This window comes from Bos indicus, chromosome 15 (genome assembly GCF_029378745.1).
Source record: "Bos indicus isolate NIAB-ARS_2022 breed Sahiwal x Tharparkar chromosome 15, NIAB-ARS_B.indTharparkar_mat_pri_1.0, whole genome shotgun sequence".
Classification (NCBI taxonomy): domain Eukaryota; kingdom Metazoa; phylum Chordata; class Mammalia; order Artiodactyla; family Bovidae; genus Bos; species Bos indicus.
In genome coordinates this window covers 11,382,361-11,401,850 of record NC_091774.1, presented here as the reverse complement: position 1 = coordinate 11,401,850, position 19,490 = coordinate 11,382,361, and positions in this window count along the sequence as shown.

The window sequence follows — 19,490 nt, the reverse complement described above, 5'->3', positions numbered from 1 at the left end:
ATAGTCAACGCTCTGGTCTTCCCAGTGGTCATGTATGGTTGTGAGAGCTGGACTGTAAAGAAGGCAGAGTGCCTAAGAATTGATGCCTTTGAACTGTGGTGCTGGAGAAGATTCCTGAGAGTCCCTCAGACAGCAAGGAGATTAAACCAGTCAATCTTAAGGGAAATAAACTCTGAATATTTATTGGAAGAACTGATGCTGAAGCTAAAGCTCCAGTATTTTGGTCAACTGATGCAAACAGCTGACTCACTGAAAAAGTCCCGGATCCTGGAAAAGATTGAGGCAGAAGATAAAGAGGGCATCAGAGGATGAGATGGCTGGATGGCATCACCGATGCAATGGACATGAACTTGGGCAAACATCAGGAGATAGTGAGGGACAGAGAGGCCTGGTGCTTCAGTCCATGGTGTCTCAAAAATTCAGACACAATTGTGTCAGGGTAACTGAACAACAAAAAGGAATATTGTTTAATATCAATGGCGTATTTATATTTATCTTAAAGACACAGTTTTTCATTTCGTCATTTACCTATTGTAAGTTTGCACACTCACACAATCTCACAAGTTCTTATTACTTCTTTATCTTTACTAATTTGACAAACAGTACCCCCAGTAGAGTTATCTGCACAATCTCTACTTTAGTTCAAAGTCAAGGCAGAAATTTTTCTTTTCTATCATTTTCTTGTTCAAACAGTTAATAATTTGCATTATGTGTTTTATAATTTATAAAATACTACAATCATCAAAATAGTATTTTTGTCTATTTTACAAAACAATGAAACTGCAATGTTTTAAGTGAATTGACTACTTCACAATGATAGCAAGCATATGATTTGAATTTTTTTTAATTTTATTTTATTTTTAAACTTTACATTATTGTATTAGTTTTGCCAAATATCAAAATGAATCTGCCACAGGTATACCTGTGTTCCCCATCCTGAACCCTCCTCCCTCCTCCCTCCCCATACCCTCCCTCTGGGTCATCCCAGTGCACCAGCCCCAAGCATCCAGTATCATGCATCGAACCTGGACTTTAACCAAAGATTTAGATGTCAGTTTCAATGCCATTTTGAACACAGAGCTGCATTACTTGGTAAAGTAAACTGCCTGGTCTGAATACAATTGTTCCCCAGTATCATCATAGCAAATCAAATGGCACATTTTGAAAGTGGTGATTTATTTTACTAAACAGTCATTCACAATAACCAGAAATCTCAAGCAGGCTGGTCAGAGTTTGATGGAGCAATTGTGACCTTACACTTGGTTAACAGCTTCAGAGAACATAGCCTTTATTTCTTGGCTTCAGAATCAGTCATTTCTAAGTAATAGATTTCATCTACTAAAGATCCTAGAGGAGAACATAGGCAAAACACTCTCCGACATACATCACAGCTGGATCCTCTATGACCCACCTCCCAGGATATTGGAAATAAAAGCAAAAATATACAAATGGGACCTAATTAAACTTAAAAGCTTCTGCACAACAAAGGAAACTATTAGCAAGGTGAAAAGGCAGCCTTCACAATGGGAGAACATAATAGCAAATGAAGCAACTGACAAACAACTAATCTCAAATATATACAAGCAACTCTTACAGCTCAATTCCAGAAAAATAAATGACCCAATCAAAAAATGGGCCAAAGAACTAAATAGACATTTCTCCAAAGAAGACATATAGATGGCTAACAAACACATGAAAAAATGCTCAACATCACTCATTATCAGAGAAATGCAAATCAAAACCACTGTGAGGTACCATTTCACTCCAGTCAGAATGGCTGCGATCCAAAAGTCTACAAGCAATAAATGCTGGAGAGGGTGTAGAGAAAAGGGAAGTCTCTTACACTGTTGGTGGGAATGCAAACTAGTACAGCCACTATGGAGAACAGTGTGGAGATTCCTTAAAAAACTGGAAATAGAACTGCCTTATGATCCAGCAATCCCACTGCTGGGCATACACACTGAGGAAACCAGAAGGGAAAGAGACACGTGTACCCCAATATTCATCGCAGCACTGTTTATAATAGCCAGGACATGGAAACAACCTAGATGCCCATCAGCAGATGAATGGATAAGAGAGCTGTGGTACATATACACAATGGAGTATTAAAAAGAATACATTTTTACAATACAGCCATTAAAAAGAATACATTTGAATCAGTTCTAATGAGATGGATGAAACTGGAGCCTATTATACAAAGTGAAGTAAGCCAGAAAGAAAAACACCTATACAGTATACTAATGCATATATATGGAATTTAGAAAGATAGTAACAATAACCCTGTGTACGAGACAGCAAAAGAGACACTGATGTAGAGATCAGTCTTATGGACTCTGTGGGAGAGGGAGAGGTTAGGGAGATTTGGGAGGATGGCATTGAAACATGTATAATACCATGTATGAAACAAAAAATTAATTAATTAATTAATTGATTAATTAAAAAAAAATCTGTTGAAGCTTTGGAATCAAGCCAGAGCTCATTTATTTTCCCTCATATGTTTTTACAGGACCTCTTTCTTGGTATATTCATTTTATACTTAGGTAATTAATTTTAATACTCAATCAGCAAAACTATTTCTCCTATAAGAATATCATTGTTTACATATGAATAATTTAGAATATGATTCTTCAAATAACACTTCTAAATACACATGTATTTCCAGTGATGTTACCTTTATGTAAAATAAGCAATAATATTTATGTAAAAATTCCATTTATGCCACTATGAACAGAATAAATGTGCTTTGTTGAGATTTATTATCTCTAATGTTGCATATATTTCAGTCACTCAAACATTACTTTGGCAATTGAACTTAGAAAAATATCTGTGGACAGCTGTTATTCTAAATAGACAAGGAAGGTAAGCCAAATAGAAAGGCAGAGGGCTATGAAAATTCTTAAAGGTTTCTCAGTTGATTCTTTTTTCATTAATGAGTGGCTGGTAATGATTTATATTTGGAGTTATTCAAACCAAACAAACAAAAAAAGTGAACATGTTTTGCCCAATATGGAATGACAATCATGTGCAATTACAGGTCTGTAAAATACCATTAATATTCACTTCTCAAAAAAAAAAATCATCTTTAATGGATGAAAGTGTTCCCTAGTTAGAAGCCCTGCTGCTCTGTAGAATGTGCTTGTTTATCTGTTTCCTTCATTTGAGACTAAAGAGGCACTGATGAATGTGAGATACCATATTGAGTCTCAGCCACCCAGCGATTGGGAGACTTGAACACACAATTTTCATTCATTACAATTATCTTTGACAAAGGAGGCAAGAATATACAATGGATTAAATACAATCTCTTTAACAAGTGGTGCTGGGAAAACTGGTCAACCACTTGTAAAAAAAAATGAAACTAGAACACTTTTTAACACCATACAGAAAAATAAACTCAAAACGAATTAAAGATCTAAATGTAAGACCAGAAAATATAAAACTCCTAGAGGAGAACATAGGCAAAACACTCTCTGACATATATCACAGCAGGATCCTCTATGACCCACCTCCCAGAATATTGGAAATAAAAGCAAAAATAAACAAATGGGACCTAATTAAACTTAAAAGCTTCTGCACAACAAAGGAAACTATTAGCAAGGTGAAAAGACAGCCTTCAGAATGGGAGAAAATAATAGCAAATGAAGCAACTGACAAACAACTAATCTCAAAAATATACAAGCAACTCCTACAGCTCAACTCCAGAAAAATAAATGACCCAATCAAAAAATGGGCCAAAGAACTAAATAGACATTTCTCCAAAGAAGACATACAAATGGTTAACAAACACATGAAAAGATGCTCAACATCACTCATTATCAGAGAAATGCAAATCAAAACCACTATGAGGTACCATTTCACACCAGTCAGAATGGCTGCGATCCATGAGTCTATAAGCAATAAATGCTGGAGAGGGTGTGGAGAAAAGGGAACCCTCTTTCACTGTTGATGGGAATGCAAACTAGTACAGCCACTATGGAGAACAGTGTGGAGATTCCTTAAAAAACTGGAAATAGAATTGCCTTATGACCAAGCAATCCCACTCTGGGCATACACACTGAAGAAACCAGAATTGAAAGAGACACATGTACCCCAATGTTCATTGCAGCACTGTTCATAATAGCCAGGACAAGGAAGCAACCTAGATACCCATCAGCAGATGAATGGATAAGAAAGCTGTGGTACATATACACAATGGACTATTACTCAGCCATTAAAAAGAATGCATTTGAATCAGTTCTAATGAGGTGGATGAAACTGGAGCCTATTATACAGAGTGAATTAAGCCTGAAAGGAAAACACCAATACAGTATACTAACACATATATATGGAATTTAGAAAGATGGTAACAATAACCCTGTATACGAGACAGCAAAAGAGACACTGATGTATAGAATAGTCTTTTGGACTCTGTGGGAGAGGGCGAGGGTGGGATGATTTGGGAGAATGGCTTTGAAACATGTATAATATCATATATGAAATGAGTTGCCAGTCCAGGTTCGATCCACGATACTGGATGCTTGGTGCTGATGCACTGGGATAACCCAGAGGGATGGTACGGGAAGGGAGTTGGGAGGAGGGTTCAGGATGGGGAACATGAGTATACCTGTGGCAGATTCATGTTGATATATGGCAAAACCAATACAATATTGTAAAGTTAAAAAACAAAATAAAATAATAAATAAAAAATACAATTATATATTAATTCTTCTTAGAAAGATTCATCAAAAAGAGTGAGTCTCATCCCCATAAGATGTATAGGGAATGTGCATGATGAGATAGATGATGATTTCCAGAAGACAAATGATAAGGAGGCAACAAAACAAACAGAAAACACTGGGAATAAGTAAACCCAATGTAGCCAATGCCAAAGAAAAGGCACACTTTGAGGAAAAGAACCTCATGACCAGCATAGGAGAAAAATGTAAGTTATTTTGTCAAATAAGCAGCATAAAATAGGGGACAAGCACAAAATCATAATAATGAGTTTGATGAAAGAAAATTCAAAGACAGTATGATGAAGAACAACATATGGCAAAGCAAAAGAAAGGCAGCCAAGACTATTGCAAGGGAAACAAACAAATCCCCAAAGCAGAGTCAGGTAAATGTGCACAGGAGACAAGGAGGAGAGTACAGTATGAAGGGGACTTCAGTTAAGCCTAGTGGAATTACTGTAGTTTGTACTTGGCTCTTTTGAGCTGATTTTAAAAAGGATGGATTACTGTGTTAGAATTAATGAGGGAATCCCTTGAAATTTGTGTGGAAATGTGTCAATAAGAATCCAAATACAATTATTAACATGCTTAAATGGCTTGAATATTTTAGCATAAACACAAAGATATCTATGTGCAAGTGCCTAAATCTGAGATAGGATAATTTCCCCTTCTAATGAAACTTCAATTAAAGATGGAAAGAAACTTTGTCCCTTTGTCTTTCTTAGGAGAAACAAATCTCTAAAAACTGAATCAACTGAAATCGTGGCAAATCTAGACAGTTTACTGCTGCTGCTAAGTCGCTTCAGTCATGTCCGAAAACTCTGTGCGACCCCAGAGACAGCAGCCCACCAAGCTCCCCCGTCCCTGGGATTTTACTAACATTTTACTAACCATAGCATATTCATTATAAGTAAAGTTGATGCAACTTTTTTAATATGACCCAACTACTGCAAATTTGGTTATTTTAGAAATGAGGATACAGACTCTGATAAGTATTTTATGGAATAGTGATATTTGAAAATTAAAAGATACAATTACAATCTCTTTAATAAGTAATATTCAAAAACAATCACCTATATGTAAACAGCTCTGACATGATAGAAAGTAAAAAAGATATAAGGAAGAACTACTCAGTCATTTCTGAGATTAGGTTATTATCTCTTAATAATTCTTGAAATCAGTGGGATAATATTAAAGTTACTTACAACCAATTGTTAAAATGACAGAAAAATTTATGATCATCTGATATTTATTATAAGTACAATAATTTGAAATAAATTCTTGTTCTATCTTATGAGTTAGATTTAAACAGGCAAAATTCATGCAACAGAAAAATAAATAGGCTATTCAAATTCCTCTACTTTCAATTAGTTTGGGCTGTTAATTTCCAAAGGAATAATAGTTTTTTAAAAATTATACATTTATTTTAGGAATATGAAGATGCTTGTGTGTATTTTCTATTATTGTATATGCACAAAAATGGGATTACTAGGTCATATGGTCAGGAGGATCCTCTGGAGAAGGGAATGGGAACCCACTCCATTATGCTTGCCTGGAGGAAGGAGCCTGACATGCTACAGTCCATGGAGATGCAGAGAGTTGGACACTTTCACTTTCATTTTCATGCTATTTCATTTTTCTGTCTTTTAAGGAATGCCCGTATGGTCTCCATAGTGATTATATCAATTTACATTCCTACAAATAGTGTACGAGTGTTCCCTTCTCTCCATAACTTCTCCAGTGTTTATTGTTTGTAGATTTTTTGATAATGGTCATTCTGACCAGTGTGAAGTGATATTTCATTTTAGTTTCAGTTTGCATTTTTCTCTTAATTATTGATGTTGAGCATCTTTTCATGTGTTTTTCGGCCATCTGTATGTCTTCTTTGGAAAAATGTCTATTTTAGATCTCCCACTCATTTTTTACTGGATTATTTGGTATTGAGTTGTATGAGCTTTTTGCATGTCTGGTGATTAATCCCTAGTCTATTGTTCACTTTGCAAATTCTCTCATTCTGAGGTTGACTTTTTTTGTTTACTCATTTTATTTGTTTGTTTTGAAAAAGCTTTTAATTTTGATTACATTCCATGTGTTTATATTTGTTTTTCTTTTCACTACTCTAAGAGATGGCTCTAAAAAGATAATGCTGCAGTTTATGCCAAAGAGTGTTCTCCTTATGCTTTCCTTTAAGAGTAATATAGAGTCCAGCCCTAAATTCAGGTTTTTGATCCATTTTGAATTTATTTTTTTGTGTTTGGTATTAGGGAGTGTTCCAATTCATTGTTTTAAATGTAGCTGTTCAGTTTTCCCAGCATCGTTTATAGAATAGACTGTCTTTTCTCCATTATATATTCTTGCCTCATTGTCATAGAATAGGTGACCATAGGTGTGTGAGTTTATATCCAGATTTTCTATCCTGTTCCATTAATCTTTATTTTTATTTTTGAGCCAGTACTTTACTGTTTTGATTACTGTAGCTTTGTAGTATAGTTTAAAGTCAGGGAGCCTGATTATTTCAGCTCTTTTTTTCTTTTTCAAGATTGCTTTAGCTATACAGTCCTTTGTGTTTCCATACAAAATAGTAAAATATTATTTGTATTCTGTGAAAAAATCCATCGGCAATTTGATAGGGATTGTATTGAATCTATAAATATCTCTGGGTAGTATAGTCATTTCAAAGTATTGATTCTTCCAATCCAGTAACATGGTATATCTCTCAATCTCTGTGCATCGTTTTTTATTTCTTTCATCACAATATTATACTTTTCTGAGTACATATCATTTGACTTCATAGTTATTCTTAGATATTCTTGTTGCAGTGGTAAATGGCATTGTTTCCTAAATCTCATTTTCTGATCTTTTGCTGTCATTGTATTGGAATGAAAGAGATTTCTGTATATTAATTTGTATCCTGCATGCAACTGTACCAAATAAATTTATGAGCCCCAGTCACTTTCTGGTAGCATCTTTAGGATTTTCTATGTATATTATCATATCATATGCAAATAATGACAGCTTTACTTCTTTTCCAATTTGGATTTCTGTTTTCTTTTTGTTATCTGAGGGTCATGGCTAGGACTTCCAAAACTATGCTGAATAATAGTGTTGAGAGTGGACACCCTTGTTTTGTTCTTGAATTATAGGAAATATTTTCATTTCTTCACGACTGAGAATGATGTTTGCTGTAGATTTGTTGAATATGGCCTTTATTACATTGAGGGAGTTACCCTTTATGTCCATTTGTAGAGGTTTTATCATAAATGGGTATCAAATTTTGTTGACAGCTTTTTCTGCAACTATTGAGATGATCATGTGATTTCTATTCTTCAGTTTGTTAATATGGTGTATCACACTAACTGATTTGTATATATTGAAGAATCCTTACATCCCTGGGATAAATTCTACTTGATCAGGGTGTATGATCCTTTCAATATACTGTTGGATTCTGTTTGCTAGTATTTTATTGAGTATTTTTACATCTGTATTTATCAGTGATATTGGCCGGTAAGTTTCTTTTTCTGTGATATATTTGTCTAATTTTGATATAATTGTCTACCCTGCATCCGAGGTCAGGGGTGGCGGCCAAGGGGAGATACCCCAAGTCCGAGGTCAGGGGCGACAGCCAGAAGGAGCTACCCACCACCCAAGGCCAGGAGCGGTAGACTGGAGGAGCTACCCCATGTCCGAGGTCAGGGCAGTGGCCGAGAGGAGCTACCCCATATCTGAGGTCAGGGGGAGCGGCCAAAAGGACCTACCCCAAGGAGTGGTGGCTGCGCGGGCACAGGAGGGCCTAAGGAGCTACTCCACGTTTAAGGTCAGGAAGGGCAGTGGTGAGGAGATACCCTTTGTCCTAAAGGAGAAGCGGCTGTGCTTTGCTCGAGCAGCTGTGAAGAGATACTCCATACCTAAGGTAAGAAAAACCCAAGTAAGACAGTAGGTGTTGCAAGAGCGCATCAGAGGGCAGACACGATGAAACCATAATCACAGAAAACAATAGTTAATCTAATCACACTAGGACCACAGCATTGTCTAACTCAATGAAACTAAGCCATGCCTTGTGGGGGCCAACCAAGATGGGCAGGTCATGGTGGAGAAGTCTGACAGAATGTGGTCCATTGTAGAAGGGAGTGGCAAACCACTTCAGTATTCTTGCCTTGAGAACCCCATGAACAGTATGAAAAGGCAAAATGATAGGATACCGAAAGAGGAATTCCCCAGGTCAGTAGGTGCCCAATATGCTACTGGAGATCAGAGGAGAAATAGCTCCAGAAAGAATGAAGGGATGCAGCCAAAGCTAGAACAATACCCAGTGGTGGATGTGACTGGTGATAGAAGCAAGGTCCAATGCTGTAAAGAGCAGTATTGCATAGGAACCTGTAATGTTAGGTCCATGAATCAAGGCAAATCGGAATTGGTCAAACAGGAGATGGCAAGAGTGAACCATCGACATTCTAGGAATCAGCGAACTGTAATGGACCGGAATGGGTGAATTTAACTCAGATGACCATTATATCTGCTACTGCAGACAGGAATCCCTTAGAAGAAATGGAGTAGCCATCATGGTCAACAAAACAGTCTGAAATGCAGTAGTTGAATGCAATCCCCAAAACGACAGAAAGATCTCTGTTCATTTCAAAGGCAAACCATTCAATATAACAGTAATCCAAGTCTATGCCCCAACCAGAAATGCTGAAGAAGCTGAAGTTGAACGGTTCTACAAAGACCTACAAGACTTTTAGAACTAACACCCCAAAAAGATGTCCTTTTCATTATAGGGGACTGGAACGCAAAAGTAGAAAGTCAAGAAACACCTGGAGTAACAGGCAAAATTGGCCTTAGAATACGGAATGAAGCAGGTCAAAGGCTAATAGAGTTTTGCCAAGAGAATGCACTGGACATAGCAAACAGCCTTTTACAACAACACAAGAGAAGATTCTACACATGGACATCACCAGATGGTCAACCCCGAAATCAGATTGATTATATTCTTTGCAGCCAAAGACGGAGAAGCTTTTTTACAGTCAGCAAAAACAAGATGGGGAGCTGACTGTGGCTCAGATCATGAGTTCCTTATTGCCAAAGTCAGACTTAAATTGAAGAAAGTAGGGAAAACCACTAGACCATTCAGGTATGACTTAAGTCAAATTCCTTATGATTCTACAATGGAAGTGAGAAATAGATTTAAGGGACTAGATCTGATAGAGTGCCTGATGAACTATGGACTGAGGTTCATGACATTGTACAGGAGACAGGGGTCAAGAACATCCCCATGGAAAAGAAATGCAAAAAAGCAAAATGGCTATCTGGGGAGCCCTTACAAATAGCTGTGAAGAGAAGAGAAAAGCAGAGGAGAAAAGGAAAGATATAAGCATCTGAATGCAGAGTTCCAAAGAATAGCAAGAAGAGATAAGAAAGCCTTCCTCAGTGATCAATGCAAAGAAATAGAGACAAACAACAGAATGGGAAAGACCAGAGATCTCTTCAAGAAAATTAGAGATATCAAGGGAACATTTCATGCAAAGATGGGCTCGATAAAGGACAGAAATTGCATGGACTTAACAGAAGCAGAAGATATTAAGAAGAGGTGACAAGAATACCCAGAACTGTACAAAAAAGAGCTTCACGACCAATATAATCACGATGGTATGATCACTCACCTAGAGCCAAACATCTTGTAATGTGAAATCAAGTGGGCCTTAGAAAGCATCACTGCAAACAAAGCTAGTGGAAGTGATGGAATTCTAGCTGAGCTATTTCAAATCCCGAAAGATGATGCTGTGAAAGTGCTGCACTCAATATGCCAGATAATTTAGGAAACTCAGCAGTGGCCACAGGACTGGAAAAGGTCAGTTTTCATTCCAATCCCAAAGAAAGGCAATCCCAAAGAATGCTCAAACTACCGCACAATTACACCCATCTCACACGCTAGTAAAGTAATGCTCAAAATTCTCCAAGCCAGGCTTCAGCAATACATGAACCATGAAATTCCAGATGTTCAAGCTGGTTTTAGAAAAGGCAGAGGAACGAGAGACCAAATTGCCAACATCCGCTGGATCATCGAAAAAGAAAGAGAGTTCCAGAAAAACATCTATTTCTGCTTTATTGACTATGCCAAAGCCTTTGACTGTGTGGATCACAATAAGCTGTGCATAATTCTGACAGAGATGGGAATACCAGACCACCTGATCTGCCTCTTGAGAAACCTATATGCAGGTCAGGAAACATCAGTTAGAAATGGACATGGAACAACAGACTTGTTCCAAATAGGAAAAGGAGTACGTCAAGGCTGTATATTGTTGTCCTGCTTATTTAACTTATATGCAGAGTACATCATGAGAAACACTGGACTGGAAGAAACACAAGCTGGAATCAAGACTGCCAGGAGAAATATCAATAGCCTCAGATATGCAGATGACACCACCCTTATGGCAGAAAGTGAAGAGTAACTAAAAAGCCTCTTGATGAAAGTGAAAGTGGAGAGTGAAAAAGTTGGCTTAAAGCTCAACATTCAGAAAACGAAGATCATGGCATCTGATCCCATCACTTCATGGGAAATAGATAGGGAAACAGTGGAAACCATGTCAGACTATTTTTTTGGACTCCAAAATCACTGAAGATGATTGCAGCTATGAAATTAAAAGACACTTACTCCTTGGAAGGAAAGTTATGACCATCCTAGATAGCATGTTGAAAAGCAGAGACATTACTTTGCCAACAAAGGTCCATCTAGTCAAGGCTATGGTTTTTCCTGTGGTCATGTATGGATGTGAGATTTGGACTGTGAAGAAAGCTGAGCTCCGAGGAATTGATGCTTTTGAACTGTGGTGTTGGAGAAGACTCCTGAGAGTCCCTCGGACTGCCAAGAGATCCAACCAGTCCATTCTGAAGGATATCATCCCTGGGTGTTCTTTGGAGGGAATGATGCTAAAGCTGAAGCTCCAGTACTTTGGCCACCTCATGCGAAGAATTGACTCATTGGAAAAGACTCTGATGCTGGGAGATATTGAGGGCTGGAGGAGAAGGAGACAACAGAGGATGAGATGGCTGGATGGCATCACCGACTCCATGTACGTGGGTTTGAGTAGACTCTGGGAGTTGCTGATGGACAGGGAGGCCTGGCGTGCTGTGATTCATGGGGTCCCAAAGAGTTGGAGACAACTGAGTGACTGAACTCAGTGTCTAATTTTATATCAGGGTGATGGTCGCTTCATAGATTGAGCTTGGAGGTGTTCTTCCCTCTGCAATTTTTGAAAGATTTTGAGAAGGATAGCTTTTTAACTCTTCTCTAACCCTTTTAGTTATAGAATTATCTCAGAATAAAAACTCTTTCATAAGCATTTATTACATCATTTATATCATTGATTTTATTTTCTGTTGCAGACTTTAAAAAAGAAAACAACAGTTTATTATGTGAGTTCTAATGTACTATTTTTCAGATGGGTTAGAACAACCAGCTTTTTAAACCAATTCTTGTTAAGTTGGGATTAACCCAAGAGTGACAAATCTGTATCCATTGAAGTCCTGACCATAAGGGATATAAGCTCCACTCACCAGATTTATCCACAGGATTTCATAGAGTGCTTACGAAGGCAGACGGAAGGAAAGGTGGACTTGATAGAGACATTCTCAGTGGTGTTGTAAGGCTTGCTAAGACTTTAGGATAGAACTGGTCAACTATAGTGGTCCATCTTTGTTCTAGACCCCTCATGAAGATAAGTGTAAAACCTACTTGTTCCCCAAACTCTTCTCTGATAAGAACCAAAGAAAGTATCTACTGTAAAAAGAGCAAACAACATTCCTTTGCCCCAAATTAGACCCTGCTCTCATATAAGGTGAAGATCAACTACCACTCAAGGGAATAAAGAAAACCTACCCACATCCCCAGTCCCTGACCCAATACCATGTGAATGTTAGCTGGCACCCTTCTATAAGTGGTGGGTGCCACATTACAAAAGCCATATAATAGTAAAGGACCAGGGGCATAAAATCTATTCAGCGTTGATGATTGATTGAATCATTGACTTGAATCACTTGTAGTGATTCAACAAAAGTATACTGCTTCTAGAAGATGATCTAGAGATGATGATCACTAGAACCCACTGATATAAACCAGAGTTATACTGTTGCAGGGTGAAGGACAGAAAATCCACACATACCTTAGACACTGTCCTCGGTTTCAGGCAGAGGTTGGAGCATTAATACTAAGAAGATTCATTTCTGGAGGTGCAAGGTCACAGAGCTAAACTATGACAGAGTAGAAAAACAGAGTCAAGAAATCCTTAATCTCCATCATAAGTCTGGCACCAATAAAATGGCAAATTACCCAACACATATGTATTAATATCTGGAGAATGAAGGAAAAACAATGAAGTGAAGGAAAAACAATGAAGTGAAGGAAAAATTGAACAGATATTAACTGTGGATTTTCAAGATTAATGAAAAATACCAAACCACAGATCTAAGAAATACAAAGAAACTAAAAAAGCAGAATATAAAAAATGAGTTCTTTAATTATCACATTTTTTTTCTTTTTTTCTGTGTGTTCAATTATTTTATTAGGGAAGATAGAATTTAGATTGTGTTACTACTTCAATTCTGAACTCAAAATCACAATGTTTGTATATTGCTAATTCATTTAGATAGGTTAAAAACCTACTACCAGTATTTCTGTTTTTATTTTTAATTTATTTAATTATCTCTTGCTTCTCTCAGTCTTTCTAAGAGATTCATTAATAATTTATTGGGAATAACAATCGTCTGTTATTACAAAGTTAAAATGGTTTTCTGTTGTTTTTTTTTTTTAATTTTTTTAAATTAATTTTATTTTATTTAGTTTGGAAATGTGTAAAATCCTTGGATCACTTGTTTATTTGTTTGTTTTCCCTGAAGATGTGTAAAAAGTGTTGTACTAATTTCTAGCATTGACAATTGCTCTGGAGAAGGCTAGGTCCAGCTATAATTCTTTTAATCTTTATAAATAACATATTATTCCTGCTTTGCAGAATAAGACACAGTATATTTTTTGAAGTCAATAAACTTTACAACATACAAGATGGAATTAATTCTTCAGGATCCTCATACATTCAGTCTTCATTATTATGAGAAAGTCTTTCTAGTTTTTATTTGTTTGTTTTAATTTATCTCCATTTTCTTGCTATGCTTCTTTCTTTCAATATAAGTTTTCTTTAGTTACTCAAATTATACAAAGGTAGACTACTGGAGTCTCTGATTATCCTGAAACTATCCTGTGAGCATGCATATTTGGTGGCAATATCGGTAAAGAACCCAGCTCCCGATACTGGACACATAAGAGACACAAGTTCGATCCCTGGGTTGGGAATATCCCATGGAGAAGGACATGGCAACCCACTCCAGTATTCTTGCCTAGAGATTCTGATGGACAGAGGAGGTTGCTGGGCTACAGTCCATAGGGTCGCACAGAGTTAGACATGACCAAAGCAACTTAGCACTCACATGTTCATATTACAGAAACTCACTATTATTTTAAATAATTATTGTTCAAATCTTTGTCACTACAAGTCATATCTAATGCTGAATGATCAATTTGTTCCCTCTTTTATTCATGTAGCGTAGTTGTTTAGAACATGAGCTATTTCATTTTTGTAAATATTCATCTTAACTGACATGATATTTTACATGAGCATCAATTTGAAAGAAAATATTTCAGGGATTTTCCAAGGACTGTTTCAGGTCACATGTGACAGGGTAACAGACAGGAAGGCCAGAGGTCCCCAAGAGGCAGGAGGAAATAAACTGCAAGTGGCAGACGTTTTTGTTTTTCCTTCTCTACACAAAATTCAAGGATTCTTCTTGACAACACCTGGTTCTGCCTTGAGCTAATCAATTCGTTTTTCTTATGGAAATATTTTTCTTAAGCTATGTTAATTAAACTATGTATTTGCTTTATAATTTGCCTTTCTTCAAAACGTTCCATCTAAGACTTTTTTTTTTTTTTCTCCTCAAATCTTGGGCTGATAATGGCTCAACAAACCAGTATTCATGTCAACTGTTCTATGCCCAGAGATGACACACCTCAGGTCATTCTATCTCAAAAATGTATATTGTGGGAGAGGGGCCTGGTGAAACTCCCTCAGCCTTGAGGTATCTCTCTTATCTGATTAATAGTTTCCTAACAGACATAAAACACCTTGCTAAAAACTAGGAAGGGGGCATTCTTTCTGCCCCCTTCTGATGTCTATATCAAAAGATTTCTCTATCTCTCTTATACTTTAATAAAATTCTGTTACACAAAAATCTCCAGTGGTCAAGCCTGGTCTCTGGCTCCAGATCACAATCCTCTCCTCCAGAGGGCACAAATCCTGGCATAGCACAGAGCTCTCAGTAGCAACCTTTTACAGGGAACTCTTCTGTGCATATGATTAGTCTAAACCTCAAACCTGAAAACTGGGAAAACAAATCCATAATCTTATCTTCACAAGTGAAATACTATAATTCACTCTACCACGAAAGTCAGAAGGTCTCCTAGTACATGGTGATTTACGATTCACTCTTAGTTTTGTGCTTAGTCATTCAGCTGTGTCTGACTCTCTGTGAACCTGTGGACTGTAGCCTGCCAGGCTCCTCTGTCCATGGGAATTCTCCAGGTAAGAATACTGAAGTTGGTTGCTATGCCCTCCTCCAAGGGATCTTCCAAACCCAGGGATGGAACCCAGATATCCTGCATTGCAGGCAGGAGCCACACTTAGTCTTATGTTGTCATATTCTGGGTATCAGAGCCAGGTTCATTCCTGTTACCTGTATATGCATCTTTTCTTCATTGTTGCAAACAGGGATTTAAGAAGGGCACTATAGACTGACATCTTCACCGTGAAAAAGTGTGTGTTTTTTTAGTCTCTGTCCAAGATTTTCAGTCACAGTACTGTTCAACCTGGCTACCACTTTACTTACTCAGAACATAGTTCTTTTTTTTTAATTATGATGTTTTGCATTTAGCTATACCTGTATTTCAACAAAAATTAATGTATTTGAATATTTATATTTTTTATGTTTCTGTATAAGTTACAACCAAGAACAAAAGAGAAGTGGTTATTTTTGCAGATTTTTTAAAAAAATTATTCATTTAGTTTAATTAGAGGCTAATTACTTTACAATAGTGTGGTGATTTTTGACTTACATCGACACAATTCAGCCACGGGTGTACATGTGTCCCCACATCCTGATCTGCCACCTCCTTCCTCACCCCATTCCTTTGGGTTATCCAGGGTGCCAGCTTTAAGTGCTCTGCTTCTTGCATCAAAATTGCACTGGTCATCTATTTTACATATGTTAATATGTTTTTCTGGAACTCTCTTGCTTTTTTGATGATCCAACATATGTTGGCAATTTGACCTATGGTTCCTCTGGCTTTTCAAAATCCAGCTTGAACATCTGCAAGTATATGGTTCACCTACTATTGAAGCCTGGCTTGGAGAATTTTGAGCATTATTTTGCTAGCATGTGAGATGAGTGCATTTGTGTGGTAGTTGGAACAATCTTTGGCATTGCTTTTCTTTGGGATTAAAATGAAAATTGACCTTTTCCAGTCCTGTGTTTTTTTCCAGATTTGCTGGCATATTGAGTGCAGAACTTTCACAGCATCATCTTTTACAACTTGAAATAGCTCCACTGGAATTCCATCACCTCCACTAGCTTTGTTCATATTGATTCTTCCTAAGGCCCACCACACGTCACATTTGAGGATGTCTGTCTCTAGATGAGTGATCATACCATCATGATTATCTGGGTCATTAAGATTTTTTTGTATAGTTCTTCTGTGTATTCTTGCCACCTCTTCTTAATATCTTCTGCTTCTGTTAGGTCCATATAATTTCTGTTCTTTATTGTGCCCATGATTGCATGAAATGTTCCCTTAGTAGCTCTAATTGTCTTGAAAAGATCTCTAGTCTTTCCTATTCTATTATTTTCCTCTATTCCTTTGCATTGATCACTGAGGAAGGCTTTCTTATCTCTCCTTGTTATTCTTTGGAACTCTGCATTCTAATGGGTATATCTTTCCTCTTCTCCTTTGCCTTTAGCTTTTCTTCATTTCTCAGCTCTTCATAAGGCCTCCTCAGGCAAACATTTGCCTTTTTACATTTCTTTTCCTTGGAGATAGTCTTGATTCCTGCCTCCTGTAAATATCATGAACCTCCATTCATAGTTCTTTAGGCAATCTGTCTATCAGATCTAATCCCTTGAATCTATTTGTCACTTCCACTGTAAAATCAAAAGGGATTTGATTTGGTTCATACCTGAATGGTCTAGTGGTTTTCCCTAGTTTCTTCAATTTCACTCAGAATTTTGCAATAAGGGGTTCATGATCTGAGCCACAGCCAGCTCCTGGTCTTGTTTTTGCTGACTGTATAGAACTTCTCCATCTTTGGCTGCAAAAATATAATCAATCTGATTTCAGTATTGACCATGTGGTGATATCCATGTGTAGAGTCTTCCCTTCTGTTGTTGGGAAAGGGTGTTTGCTATGACCAATGCATTCTCTTCTCAACACTTTGTTAGCTTTTGACCTGCTTCGTTTTGTACTCCCAAGCCAAATTTGCCTGTTACTCCAGGTATCTCTCGACTTCCCCTTTCATTACAGGGGAATGAAAAGAACATCTATTTTGGGCGTAGTTCCAGAAGATCTTATAGGTCTTCATAGAAAAGTTCAACTTCAGTTTCTTCAGCATTACTGGTTGGGGAAGACACTTGGATTACTGTGATATTGAATTCTTTGCTTTGGAAATGAACAGAGATCATTCTGTCGTTTTTGAGATCAAATTGCCAACATCCATTGGATCACGGAAAAAAGGGAGTTATGGGAAAATATGTACTTCTGCTTTATTGACTATACTAAAACCTTTGACTGTGTGGATCACAACAAACTGTGTAAAATACTTTATGACATGGGAATACCAGACCATCTGACCTGCCTCCTAAGAAACCTGTATACAGGTCAAGAAGAAACAGAACGAGAAATGGAACATGGCCTGGGTCCAAATTGTGAAAGGAACAAATCAAAGCTGTATATTGTCACTTTGCTTATTTAACTTATATGCAGATTACAACATGTGAACTGCCAGGCTGGATGAAGCACACACTAAAATCAAGATTGCCAGGAGAAATATAAATAACTTCAGATATGTGGATGACACTGCCCTTATGGTAGAAAGTGAAGAAAAACTGAAGAGCCCCTTGATGAAAGTGAAAAAGGAGAGTGAAAAAGTTGGCTTAAAACTAAACATTCAGAAAACTAATATCATGGCATCTGGTCCCATCACTTCATGGCAAATAGATGGGAAAACAATGGAAACAGTGACAGAATTCATTTTCTTGGGCTGCAAAGTCACTGCACACAGTGGCTGCAGACATGAAATTAAAAGATACTTGCTTCTTGGAAGAAAAGTTATGAACAATATATACAACATATTAAAAAGAAGAGACATTACTTTGGAAACAAAAGTCCATCTAGTCAAAGCTGTGGTTTTTCCAGTAGTCATGTACAGATGTGAGTTTTGGACTATAAAGCAAGCTGCATGCTGAAGAATTGATGCTATTGAACTGTAGTGTTGGGGAAAACTCTTAAGAGTCTCTTGGACTGCAAAGGTATCCAACCAGTCAATCCTATAGGAAATCAGTCCTGAATATTCATTGAAGGACTGATACTGAAGCTGAAACTCCAATACTTTGGCCACCTGATGTGAAAAACGGACTCATTTGAAATAACTCTGATGCTCAGAATCATTGAAAGTGGGAGGAGAAGTGGGCAACAGAGGATGAAATAGTTGGATGGCATCACTGACTTAATAGGCATAAGTTTGAATAAACTCTAGCAGTTGGTGATGGACAGATAAGCTTGGTGTGCTGCAGTCCGTGTAGTCACAGAGTCAGACATGACTGAATGACTGAAATGAACTGAACTGAATAAACATGTTTCAATGCTATTCTCTGAAATCGTCCCACCCTTGCCTTCTTCCACATAGTCCTGAAGTCTGTTCTTTACATTTGTGTCTTCTCCTTTCTGTATTGCATATAGGGTCATCGTTACCATCTTTCTAAATTCCATATTTATGCATTAATATACTGTATTGTTTCTCTTTCTAACTTCACTCTGTTAATAAGCTCCAGTTTCATACACCTCATTAGAACTGACTCAAATTCATTCTTTTTTATGGCTGAGTAATATTCCATTGTGTATATGTTCCACAACTTCCTTATCCATCTTTTTTGTGTTCATATCCTAGCTATTATAAATAGTGCTGCAAGAAACATTGGGGTACATGTGTCTCTTTCAATTCTGGTTTCCTTGGTGTGTATGCCCAGAAATGGGATTGCTGGGTCGTATGGCAACTCTAGTTTCAGTTTTTAAGACATCTCCACACTGTTCTCCATAGTGGCTGTACTAGGTTGCATTCCCACCAATTGTGTAAGAAGATTCCCTTCTCTCCATATCCTCTCCAGCATTTATTCTTTGTAGACATTTTTTTTTAATTTAATTTAATTGTATTTTTTAACTTAACAGTATTGTATTGGTTTTGCCATATATCAGAATGAATCTGCCACAGGTATACATGTGTTCCCCATCCTGAACCCTCCTCCCACCTCCCTCCCTATACAATCCCTCTGGGTCGTCCCAGTGCACCAGCCCCAAGCATCCAGTATTGTGCATCAAATCTGGACTGGCAACTCGTTTCATATATGATATTATGTATGTTTCAATGCCATTCTCCCAAATCATCCCACCCTCTCCCTGTCCCACAGAGT